Raw genomic sequence first — 14,014 nt, forward strand, 5'->3', positions numbered from 1 at the left:
TTACTGTTGGAAACCGCCTGTATTTTTACAGCAATTTTTTACAGTGTAGACATTGTGAATTTGTGGTCTAATAATGGCGTTGACAAACTTGGTTGATAAAAAAAGCTAATTACCACAAAAACTGAACTGGTAGCAGAGATGGTGGCGGCGGCAGCAACAACACACGGAAGTCAGACACCCGGTTCCGCACAAGTGAGAGAAGAGAAAGAGGAATCATGGACTGGCGAAGTGTCTACAAACAAAAAGGGTTCACTGGGCAGCTTTCTTGGAAAAAGAGCAGGTGCCATGTTCGCCGCTGATCAAAAAGGTGAAGCAAAGATTTCGATGTACCTACAGGAAATGGCTATTGATGGAGAAGACCCACTAAAATGGTGGAAGGCTAACCAAGGACTGTTCCCTCTCATGGCCAATATTGTGTGTATATATTTGTGCATATGTGCTACCAGTGCTCCATCTAAACATGTGTTCAGCACAGTGGGTAGTGTTGTTACTCTATGCCAGAAAAGGTGAACATGCCATGGTAAAACCATGAAAAAGGCATATTTGATGTAATCTATTTGATTACATTTTTATTTTTGCTGTTTTTGTATGCTTCGTTTAGTTCTATAATATTGGTTTAATCATATATAAATAATACTGAAACAACACTGCATGCAAGTACTTTAAGTGGGTTTGTTTTTTTGTTATTTACTGTCAATATATCAGGGCTCGACATTAACGCTTGTGTGGGACAAGTGGATTTTTTGAAGGGACAAGTGAAAGAGAATTTTACTTGCCTGATGGACAAGAGCCTGATTAAAAGAAAAAATAACTAGCGAATCACCAAAATGCAAGAATGATTGTGCATTAATTTAGTGTAAGTGGCGATTGATATTGGTGGATAATAATAATATAATGAACTGACGATAACAAGATCGCGCTGTTGACGCTCGTGCAGCCTCTCGAGGAGAAATTACAACACTAAAGCGTTTAAGCTGTTTTCTGAATACCATCACGACTGAAAATGACACCGCTTTCATATGACAGTTTCATAAACAATTATTCACTTACATTAACATTCACTAAAAGTCACTTACATTTTAGATGCAATATTGAGTGCTTTTGTTCTATTTCAGAAGCGAAAATCGTTCACACACAGCAGAACCGTAATGCGTCTCAGAGCAACAAGTGTGTTACTGACCGATTCAGTGTTTGAATGAACGACTCAATGACTCATTCATTAAGACGGCCACCTGCTGCCACCTACTGGAGGTTTTGTTTCATGTTTAAACATACTTTCCAGCATTTCTTATGTGTCTATTCAAAACTACAAATCTCAAAACATTATTTAATGCAGTTGTAATTTGTCAGTGTAAATTATTTATTTTATTTATTTATTTTATTGTTAACAGCCCTTATAGTGTCTTAATTTAATGTAATGTATTGATCAAATTTAACAATATAAAATGAAACCTGAAGCATAGCCTATATTTAATAAGATTAGGGGGGAAATGCCCTTTATAAAAGATAAAAATATCACAAATTTGAAATGATTCAATAAAAAATAAAAAAATTCACAAATATGCAGATTTAAATATGTCAAAGCTGATAAAAAGATCCCAAATTTGAAATGATTCAATAAGAATATTGCTTCAGAATAAATTATAGTTACAACACACACAAAATTAAAAAAATATTGAATATCTTTTTTCCGGACAAGCACATTTTTTAATCGGACAAGTGAATGGATATATATATATATATATATATATATATATATATATATATATATATATATATATATATATAGATATATAGTCACAATTCACCAGTGTGAGTGCCCGTGATCACCACCAGAGGGCACTCCACCCCGGACTGTCACTCCATCACAAACTACATTACCCATAATCCTTTCCTCGGACTCATTAGCACTCAATGTTTACACCTGTGTCTCATCACCTCATTACCTCTGCCTATATAAGCCTGGTTATCTCTGTCATTCATTGCGAAGTCTTGTTTAGTGTCAACTGCGTTTCTGAGCGTTTCTATGGTTCCATGTTTCTTGGTTCTTTGGATTTCTTGCCTGTCTCGGATTACCCTTTTGCCTCTGTCCCTTGTTTTGTTTGCCTGATTGAACTGCCTACCCGTGTATGACCTTTTGCCTGTTTTATGGACTACGACTTTGGATTACCCTTTAATAAATACTGCGTTTGGATCTTCAACCTTCTGTCTCAGAGCGGTTTGTAACGTGTGTGTGTGTGTGTGTGTACAAAACCTCCAAAAACACTCACCATTGTTTTTTCACCAAGGTTTTGCCAAACACAGATGTGTTTTTGTCTCTTATTATTATCTTTTTTTTTTTTTTAACCAAAAAAGGATTTTCTTTTTTCAGTGTGCCAATCAAAAACGAGCCAAGATATTAGGACTAGGAAGAGGCATCTAATGAATGCAAGTGTATCATTATAGACACACTGCGGCAACCCACTAAAAATGAACCACCTCAGAAGGTATTGCATCTACTCCGCCACCAAAACCAATCAGATTCTGTCCCACAGCGACACAAGATGGAACCACATGACAGCAGAAACTCAAATTAGTTCTACAGCAACCCAGAACAAAGTCAGGCATGATTTTGTTTGCTTATGTATGATAATAGAAAGAGGAAAAAACAGGTGACAGAAAAGTGGAAAGGAAGGGAGAGAGAGCACTAAAAAGACACTAAAAAAGAAAAAAGCACATGTATAACCAGAGGCTGCAAGAAGCACAGGTCTGAGGTGAATCAAATGTGAGATTGAAAACAGAGTATTGACAAAACAGACTGATTACTGAGGAATAAATCTTAATGCAGACTATTTAATTTACTCCAAATGCCAATTTTACTTCTCAAGAATGCAAGTCCATAAAAATAAGCCATTTTCCACAAGAGTTTAACAGTTGGTGGCATAATCCTTGTAGACGAAGGGTTTGGGGACATTTAAAAATATGTGCACAACCAACCCACAGGCAATCAAGACTTTCGCCTGACACTGTGCTTGGATCAGCTAAAAAAGCTAAAAGTCTTCATTGTGCACTCATGCTGCCTTAAATCTGAGAGAAAAATTCTGTGAGATTGAGCAGTGAAGACATATGGCGGTTGCTGAGGTGTGAAAAAGACTTTTTTTTTAAAAGTCTTCACAAGTTCCATCAGAGCGTCTAGCGCAGGTCATTGGCACTGAAGTACAGTAATTAGGGGTGATGTTTGAGGGCGCAACAGTAGAGCACAGAATGTTTAACCAACCAATAGTACAATTTCAGGTTTATCGCTCTGTTTTTGGAAGTCCAGCAATGAGCCTTTTAAAACATTAACAGGAGTCATGCAAACCCAAAGAGTCTCGAGACAGAAGGTTACAGAGGTAGATTTAGTCAACAATAACACCAAAAGAGCCTGTGCACATGCCTGATCGAAATGCAGAGAAACAAATGTGCCGTCCGTGTGGCGTGTGTGTGCGGTGATGCAGTCCATTCACCTGGCACAAACCTCTGCCGACAGTTTGCATTGCCTGAGGTGGCCGGGGGAAGCGTAAAGGACAGTCACCTCGTGCCCCCGCTGGAGGTTTGTCAAATCTATGAACGTCAGCAAAACAGGTGCAGACAACTCAATCAGCACCCTTAAAGGAATAGTTCCCAGAAAAAAAGATAATGATGTCAGTTTTGACTCAACCCCATTCATTACAATGACTGGGTACTGAAGCTTTTATGACTCAATAAAGGATAATAAAATCCATTTTTTATCCTTAAAAAATCCTCTTTTTTTTAAAGCAGCATAAACACGGTCTTTGTTATTCATTTAAAATATTGCCCGTCCTAGTTCTCTTTGAAGTAGCAATGTTAAATGTGTAAATTAATTATTCCTTCGAGTGAGATCTTCTCAATAAATCAGTTGATTCGGTCTAAAAAGAGTCGCTCAATGATTACATTTTGGCTGCAGTAAATAAAATTTAGGCCTACTTAAAAAATAAAAAGTTAATGCATGGCTTCAGAAAAATTGGAATATAGGACATTTACTACATTTGATACATTAAGGGCCTTATTTTAACGATGTAAGCGCATGGTATAAAGTGCACGGCGCAAGTCCAAATCCACTTTTGCTAGTTTAACGACGGAGAAAATGGTCGGCATGCCGGCACATGGTCTATAAGGGTTGCCCCAATTATCTTAATGAGTAATGGGTGTGTTTTGGGCATAAAATGCAGTAGAGTCCCTTTAAAAGCCAGTTGCGCTTGCAACATGCTATTTGGTAGAATATAGACCAGGGATGGAAATTAACTTTTTTGTCCACCGGCCGCTGTGGCTGGTGGATTTCAAAATCTACCAGCCACTCCATGTTTTTACCAGCCACTTTCTTGTTTTTAACTGACAATGTGTAACTGCATGTGAAAAATTAATACTACAAGCTCTACAATACTTAAGCAGTTTATTTAATCTCAAGTCTCAATGAAATACTGACATTTTCTCTTATTCTTTCTTATACACACACACACACACCATGAACTGATATACATTTCATTAAATGAGTAGGGCTCTGTGCTCTCTCTTTTTTTTTTTACCTGGATGTGGCATTTGGATGATTCGTGGTCTTTTATGGCTTCCAGTTTTAGGTTTTTAGTCCCAACAATGAAACTATTAGCATCTTCTGAAGCGTGTTGACGACATACTGAGCAGAACATTGTCAGTAGGGATGCACCGAAATAAAAATTCTTGGCCGAAACCAAAACACTAAAAAGAAATGCCAATATGACTAATGCTATGACTGTGTAACTTTACTAAAAATCAAGGTATTGGAATTGCATTCATTCATATTAAAGTTTCAAATAATAAATCAATTACAAATTATGCAAATATATATTTAGCACATTGCAACAATCCACAGTATAAAATAAAATTCAAACTAAAATGTTTAACTTGACCTCACTCATGTGTACATTAAATAATAATGTACAGGCCTACTGGCATGCAGAAAGGTACAGAAATTGAATAAAGTAATCAAATGTAAAATAACTGCATATTTAACTGTTTAAATTAAAGATTAATCCTTATTAAACTTACAAAAGCTATTCAATCAAGAGCAGTGAGTGATGTAATTTTGTTTGACATTAAACAGAGCAGTAAAGGCTACTGCCCCTTTAAAAGCTAGTGCAGGGATATGCTCGCCTTTCTCGACTATACAGTTCACTTGAGGCATATTCATACTGTCTGCTAGGATACTCATCAAGATGGACATGTTGGCTTACTTCTTGTGTGAGTTTGTCCGTTTAAGCGCAAGACTTAAAAGAGAACTCAATATTTGCGTGCTGTGAGACGTGTGCGCGCTTTCGGATGATGCACAGTGACGGATCTTCTCTCAGCGAGTGCAAGTTCTTATTTGCGTCTTCTGGCACTACATCCGGGTAATGACGGCGAAAACGACTGGTCATATTCGGACATACGGTCGCACTCGCATGCATTAAACAAAGTTTATAAAGGGGTGAAACGGTATGCTATTTTTATTTACCCGCCACGGTGGCCGGTAGGTGAAGCGAGTTTACCCGCCACAACTCAAAATCACCCGCATTTGGCTGGTGGCGGGTGCTAATTTCCATCCCTGATATAGACACCCACAACCTGATGAGTCAGTGTAAATACATGTGTGTATTGCCCTGTTTGCTTAAATAAATAGCCCATTTAATTCGTCATTACTGCAAATAGGTCATTCTGATGCACATAACTATCCATTATGACATAGCCATTTTTATCTTTATGAACACAATAATAATATTTTACATTGTAATCCTTCTATTTTTAATATTTAAAAATATTTTTTTTTTGTTTTTTTTTTGTGCAGCTGCACATACTACTAAAGCGACATTTAAATGACACACAAAATACTACATTTCAGTTGCCTCAAAATAGTAACACGCCGACAATGTGCCTGAACACACCTCGTTTTCAGACCAGCACGCCCATGGGTGCACAAATGGGTGCAAATGCATTTGCTATTTAAACAACATGCCGCAAGACGTGAAAATGATAACTGTGTCAGGATGAAACAAGCAAAACACACTTGGGTCGCACCTGGTGCCTTATTGCGCTGGGTGTATAATAGGGCCCTAAGGGTGCTTTTGCATGGTTTTTTAAGCTTGAAAGTTTCAGAATCTGTATTGCAATTGAATGGAAAAGAGCAACCAGACTTCATAATTTAATTTAAAAAAGAAAAAGATTTGTGCAGATTTGGAATCCAAAATGTTCATTTTTGGATGAGATATTCCTCTGAGACTTGGCAAATGTACAAATAAGCAGCAGTCTACCAACAATGATATTTGGAATAACTGGGAGTAAAAGCCCCACCAAAAAACCTGGAGTGTGAGTTTGTTCCGTCAATCAAGTCAGTCACGCATGGCAATGTGTACCAGATGGAAAGCTAAAAGCAATGTGAAGAAAAATGGCACAATTTTTTCGCCTACTCCTGACTTGAATGTTGCTTTAACAATAACAGACATCATCTTTCTAAATGACAGAACCACACAAGAGGGGCCATTAAGCCGTACGGTGGAACAATGAGAATGTCAAGAGTGGATTTTGCACGCTTAGTGGCAGGTGATGGGAGACAAGAAAGGCTGTCGATGGCTCATTTCCATGAGCGGTGGCGTTGTGCATCCTGGCCCAGAGCTGATTGTTTCAGTGTAGAACTGGCTGTGCTTCAGTGACTCGGATCATTGTGCTGCTGTAGATGTAACGATTTGGAGTGATCCAAGTTTGCATGTAAAGCTACCCAATCCTTTTCAACTCATTGGGTAATATGTTGTTCAAAGAAGAGAGGAATAAAGGGAGGGAAATGAGAACGGAGTGAATGAAAGGGATCAAAGGATGATATGGAAGAAAAACATAAAAAAACAAGATAAGACGGGAGAGGTGGAATGAAAGAAGGAGCAAAGAAGAGCGAACTTGGGTATTCACACCAAAAAAAGACTGGCTATATCAGCCGGAGCAAAAATAGCCCTTCAGATTTAAGGCCCCCTCAGGTGCTTCAAAAAGACATTAATGCAAAAACGAAAAATTCAACCATCTTAGGTTAAAGATGAAAAGCTTTTTCAAAGGAAAATATGACTTGGGGATGTGCATCTACATATTTTTAAAAACGGCTGGTCAGTGGGTTAATTCTTAAGGAAACTCTTAAGACTTAACACTGTAAAATTAGGCTGACTTTGGGATCACCTGACTCATAAGACATGTTCTCATGTCCAGAATAAATTTTTAACTCGGCACACCATACTTTGTGGTTAGGCCCAATGCAATGGCTATAGACATCCATCTGTATGTACACGACCATACAAAATTAATTACTCCAGTCTTCAATGTCACATGATCATTGAGAAATCCTTCCAATATGCTGATTTGGTGCTCAAATAATATGTTTTATTATTATTAATGTTGGCAACACTTGTACTAAATACTTAAGTTATTTGATGAATAGAAAAGGTCTTAACATCTGTCACTTTAGATTAATCTAATGCATCCTTTCGTATTAAAATTATGAATTTCTTTTTAAAAAATCTTACTGACTTACTGACAATGATGGTGTATATGGATGTAGTGGCAAAACTTTGAAAGGAATGACCTTTAACGCAAAAGGGTTTTAACATGCAAACTGTCTAAAGATATCTTTAATGCTAATGCTAAAGATATCAGTGGGTAGAAAAATCTAAAAATGAATACCTAGTTGCCCCTACTTAGTCAATTTAACCTACAGTCAGGAAAATAAGTATTTGAACACTCTGCTATTTTGCAAGTTCTCCTACTTAGAAAGCATGGAGGGGTGTGAAATTGTCATCGTAGGTGAATGTCCACTGTGAGAGACATAATCTAAAAAAAATCCAGAAATCACAATGTATGATTTCTAATCAAAACTATTTATTTGTATGATACAGCTGCAAATAAGTATTTGAACACCTGAGAAAATCAATGTTAATATTTGGTACAGTAGCCTTTGTTTGCAATTACAGAGGTCAAACGTTTCCTGTAGTTTTTCACCAGGTTTGCACACACTACAGGAGGGATTTTGGCCCACTCCTAACACATTTAGTGGGATTATGACCAAAAAGTTCTATTTTGGTCTCATCTGACCACATAACTTTCTCCCATGACTCCTCTGGATCATCCAAATGGTCATTGGCAAACTTAAGACGGGCTTGGACATGTGCTGGTTTAAGCAGGGAAATCGTCTGTACCATGCATGATTTTAAACTTTTCAGGTCATTGACCAGCTCCTCCTGTGTAGTTCTAGGCTAATTTCTCACCTTTCTTAGGATCACTGAGTCCCCACGAGGTGAGATCTTGCATGGAGCCCCAGTCCGAGGGAGATTGACAGTCATGTTTAGCTTCTTTCATTTTCTAATTATTGCTCCAACAGTGGACCTTTTTTCACCAAGCTGCTTGGCAATTTCCCCGTAACCCTTTCCAGCCTTGTGGAGGTGTAGAATTTTGTCTCTAGCGTCTTTGGACAGCTCTTTGGTCTTGGCCATGTTAGTAGTTTGGATTCTTACTGGTTGTATGGGGTGGACAGGTGTCTTTATGCAGCTCACGACCTCAAACAGGTGCCTCTAATTTAGGATAATAAATGGAGTGAAGGTGGACATTTTAAAGGCAGACTAACAGGTCTTTGAGGATCAGAATTCTAGCTGATAGACAGGTGTTCAAATACGTATTTGCAGCTGTATTATACAAATAATTAGGTAAAAAAATCATATATTGTGATTTCTGGATTTTCTTTTTTTTTTAGATTATGTCTCTCACGGTGGACATGCACCTATGATGACAATTTCAGACCCCTCCATGATTTCCAAGTGGGAGAACTTGCAAAATAGCAGGGTGCTCAAATATTTATTTTCCTCACTGTATATCCCTAATATAATTTAAATATGCCAACAGGAAATTTCTTAATTCATAATTTTATAACTGAGAATTTTTGTTTAATTGTTTAATAGGTCAATATAATACACACAGGTTTTAACTCAAAGACGGAAAGGTCAATGACGTAAATACAGTTTTAAAAAAGTGTTAGCTGGGGGGAATGAAGCAGAGAGAGGTAGACACTTTTTGGCAGAACAGGAAAAAGAATAACACTCATTATGATTCTCAGCAAGGGTTGGACATCACAAAACCGCCTGGACTCCAACACCTGAACTTAGGCAAGGGAGCTCGAGCTAGTGTAATCATGCTCATTATAAAGCTGCAGTCCCTGTCCCTGTGTGCATCTCACCCGAAAACTAATGAGCGTTGAAGGCAGTTTTAAACCTCCTACTTTGCATCAATAATTCAAGGCCTGGAGGCAGCTCCACTTTAAAAGATTTCAAATCCGTGTGCCTCATTATCAGGTCTTAAACTGTGCGCCGCTCCAAGGAAGTGGATTGAGTAAACATGATCTCCGCCACTTTTAAAAAGGCAGAGTTGCGCTTTAATTACTCAGAGTTTTTGCATATCTAGGCGACAAGCCGTTCAGAAGAGGCAACACCGTGAGCTTTTCCGAGCAGATCCCAGAAAAGAATGCGGGTCACTTGAGTTCAGAGAGATGTAAGAAAAAAATGTGGAATGAGGAGGAAGAGAGATATGAAGTGGATGTACTTCTTTTTATGTACTAAATCGGTCTAAATACAGAGTTAGTTAGTTAGTTAGTTAGTTAGTTAGTTAGTTAGTTAGTTAGTTAGTTAGTTAGTTAGTTAGTTAGTTAGTTAGGCTACATTCTACATTCACAGTGTCAGTCCAAATCCGAATTTTGTGCATTTCCGATTGAAATCTGATCAGATTTAGCAAGTGTGAACTGCAAAAAATTCACATGAAATGAAGAAACAATGTTGTGTTGTTGCGCCGGTCGAGCAGAAAATGATAACAGAACGGAGACAAAAGCGCGGAATAAAGCCGTCTGCCTCAGACGACACAGTACACCAGCGCGCAGATGATGTCATTTTGTAAATAAGAAAACATCTGTAATGCATCTGTAATGCTATGTTGAGGTTGTTTTTGCCATTTCCTCCAAGGAAGCAAGGGAGGCAGTGCCTCATAAAAAAAAAAAATCAATGCAAATATTACTAAATGTGACATTAAAAAGTGTAAAAGTCACTTGTTTTATATAGTAACAGTGTCCTACATCAACACTTGCAGGTAAAGTTACAGCGGGATGCTGTGTCTCTTGTGCCTCCTCTGTCCCAGACCTGCAAAAGTGTGCGGCGAGTTTAGTGGGGGTAATAGAGATTCAATGGGAGGCAATGTCTCCATCTCGCTATGATTGGATATGATTGGTTTGTGCGATAAATCCTTTAAACGAGACATATCATTTCCCAGGTTTTAGGCACCTATAAATGGGTGGGCTGGCAGATATCCTGGATGGGCTATATTACCTTTTTAAAATCTTATTTTCACTTTAAATACAATGCTATTATTAAAAAATGTTCTACTGTCACTGATAACTTGGAAAGAAAACAGTAACTAAAAGCCTACATGTCATTAATTAAACACAACATTAATTGTGTGGAAAGGGACAATTAAATGCTACACAGAATGTGTTTTTTCATTCCATTGTGCTGCTTTTAAATAGTTTTTTTAATGTAAACATCACCTTAGACGTGTTTGACTGTTGCACTCGCATCTCGCTTTCATACTTTTGCAAAGCATTGTGCATGGCACGGCTTAGAAACTGGAGAGAAAAAAACTTTTAAAAAATGCATTTGCATCAGCCTCTTGTGTTTTTAACTGCAAAAACATGTCCTGTGTGAATGGCCCTAACCTGATTAAAAGATAAACAGCACATTCTTATTTAAGTAGACACCTCATTCATTTAGTTTAAGAGCATTAACAGCAATTCAAAGATGGCAAGGTTTCAACTGAATTATGCATAATGCATTTTAAACACATACATTATGTTCTAGCTGTGTCCATGCAATAAATGCATGTTTTTAAATGAGTGAGGGTTTTTTTAATAGCCAATTTAACCTTGGCATGAATCGAAAATCAAATCAGAGCTGTATATTAATATTTCAAAAGATAGCTTACATATTCACAAATGCGCTGTGAAATGTTTTCAATCGGATCCGCAAATAATGGCTCGGACGGACGGACGGACGGACGGACGGACGGACGGACGGACGGACAGACAGACAGATAGACAGATAGATAGATAGATAGATAGATAGATAGATAGATAGATAGATAGATAGATAGATAGATAGATAGATAGATAGATAGATAGATAGACAGATAGATAGATAGATAGATAGATGTTGAGAGACAGGCAGACTCAGGTAACACAAATGATGCACTTTGCTAGATTAAAGTGGTGAAATAGCTCACACACTGACACATCTTACCCCGATCTCCCCATATATCTTCACAAACCTATCATTAAACTGAACTACAGAGTTTTAGCCATGCCCTGCATGCCTTCTGACTGCATAATATTGGTCATAACCAACACAGAAATCTCAAAGACTCTAATATCTTGGCACATGTCCAAGTAATAAACCTGACATTACTGCGGTATGAACAATGACTCAGGTCTTAATCATATTTATAGACTTAATCACATTAGAAATCAGAGACGCCAACACAAACACGGCACAGCTAAGGTGTTGCGTTATGAAACCTAAGTGCCATCAGCGCTGGATAAAGCAGAAGTAAAGCCGGGTTAATTTAGCATTACAGTTTGGCTCGTATCTACATAAGCTATTTTTCAAGTGATTGATCTTTAGGAGAAGGTCCAGAGAGGAGACATCAGGGACATCTAATAAAAGAATATTGAATAATTAGTCACTGATACTGCGAGCCAAGGTTCCTTTATTTAGGTAAAAACAAGCATTTAATTCTAGACTTAGAGATGCATTTAGTGTTTTTCAACCCAAAAATGTATTAAAAGGATCAAATTAAATAAGCTCTGCCATCCTTTAATCACTTGGACATTCAATAAAATGTCCAAGCTGTGTCCAAGCTTTTAACTGTTTTAAATGTTAAAAGAAAAAAGCAATACAGAAGAGAAAACCTACTTAATCGATATCTTGTGTTGCTTTTGATCCTTTTTCAAGCTATTCTGAATATATCGTGATTTTGGTGCAACAGTGTGAATCAAGTCTATTTTCAAGTCAAGGAAATGAGTAGCTTGGACATTCTGAAAAGAATCTCCTATTGAGTTCTATAGACGAAATAACATCATACAGGGTTTGGATAAAGCAATGTGTGTAAATAATGACAATTCATTATTGGGTATTCTCTCTAACTGGTCCTTTAAAATGTGCTATGATTATCAGTTATTGTGCTGTCATTAATAAAGCAAAGTCACCAATTGCTGTCATTTCGATTTATATATCCTTTTTTTTTTTTTTTTTTTTAAGACTCTCAAGCAGTAGCCAAACCGAAAACCCTTATAAAAACCCTTGAAAAATCTCCAATTTGAAAATGAAACTCAGAGGAACTGTTATCTTGCCCTTCCCGAGGCTCTTGAAAGACTCCGATATCTTCTTAATGCACCATTTGAGAGTTCTGAGATGATTTTCAATGGCACATATAAAAAAATATTTAAAAAAACCGAAGTCTACGCTAGTTTAAATTCAATCAGATAGTTGCATAAAACATTCTCAAGGACATCCTCAGAATGTCACTTTTCAATTTTACAGTTTGGCGCGTCGCTAAACAACAGAAAAAAATGCATGCTTTTATCCCTCTCCGAATGTTCAAATCACCCAATTTTTTTTCCTAACCACTCCATCTAACTTTTCCTCACGCTTCATTACATTAGGCTCCTGAATTTCTAAAAGATATCAAGTCACAACCATGGCAACCGTAACTGTGTTAAGTGACTGTTAATATGCACAGGGCTGAAGAGGCATCGGGTACTACAGTTCAATGGCAATCAAGTCCATGCAGGTCCAAACCATTCTCAGAAACAATATCGGAGGACTGAGGTTAAGCACACTCAAATATTCCACATTATTCTGGGAGGAATGATGCATTTCAACCTACTTCTAACTTCTCAACACTCCCATACGAGGTCGACTTTGGTCTGAAGTACAGTATTTTTAGCTGCACAGACAAAATCCAGAAATAATTTAGAGATTATGCTAGTGCGCTTGACTTTTCGCTATCTGTAGAGTGCATTACAAGAGAAAACAAAGCTCAAAAGTATGCCTCTCTGACATATACACGCCTGAAGCGCTTCAGGCAACCAACCACTTCTGGGAGACTTAGGAAGACAACTTCAAAACCATAAAGGTTATTGTTCTGCGTCACACACTATGTGCAAATAGAGGCACCGAGAATATTCTTAATCATACCATGGGCTGAAGCATACGAAGTACGTTTCTGAAAGCGAGAGTTCTGTGAAATTATATAACCATCTTTGCACTTCAGGCTTCCTTCAACTGTTTGATGTATGAAAGTCATTACATTTCGACAGACTCCACATCCACTTCATGAAGTTGATTAATTGCCGTACTTGCCTACTTTTGAGTCAGACAAAGACTAATTTCAAACAGATGATGTTTAACTCTATTCTGCTTTTTACAAAGGCTAATTTCATGCTTGTACATAATTGAAACCCCCGTCAACTCTCAAACTGTTGATCTACTTTCATCTTTTTATCATGTCCTGATTCATTTCTCGTCCTCTGCCTCATCCACTGAGATTTCCTTTGTTACGCAGCGACAGCCAATCATAATTGACCTTTACACCTTTAGAGTGATTTGTATGCTGAGTGCTCTAGCATAGGCCTGATAAAGACAAAAGAAAAGCAAAACATGAGAATCAATTTAGCTGGAATGGTTACTGGAATGAAGAGTTCAAGTAAAGACGTTCTATTCATCCAAAACGCTTCGCACCTTCTGTTCGGATGTTTTATTGTGGCAATTGCAAGAGAACCAAAATTACGAGTATTATAATGAACCCCTACGTTCTGTTCATTTCACCACGACATGCCGGATTACTCTCATTTGCCTCGCTACACTGAAATATCAAACACACTGCAAACGGTGACCCAAAT

At 37.6% G+C, this 14,014-nt stretch overlaps 1 protein-coding gene across 3 annotated transcripts in view; it reads right to left on the reverse strand.

The window, feature by feature from the left end:
• The window catches only part of b3glcta (beta 3-glucosyltransferase a), a 113,392-nt gene that overhangs the window by 64,762 nt on the left and 34,616 nt on the right, over positions 1-14,014 (reverse strand). The gene's annotated exons all lie outside the window — the stretch shown is intronic.

The sequence above is a fragment of the Pseudorasbora parva genome, chromosome 8 (assembly GCF_024679245.1).
Source record: "Pseudorasbora parva isolate DD20220531a chromosome 8, ASM2467924v1, whole genome shotgun sequence".
Lineage (NCBI taxonomy): Eukaryota > Metazoa > Chordata > Actinopteri > Cypriniformes > Gobionidae > Pseudorasbora > Pseudorasbora parva.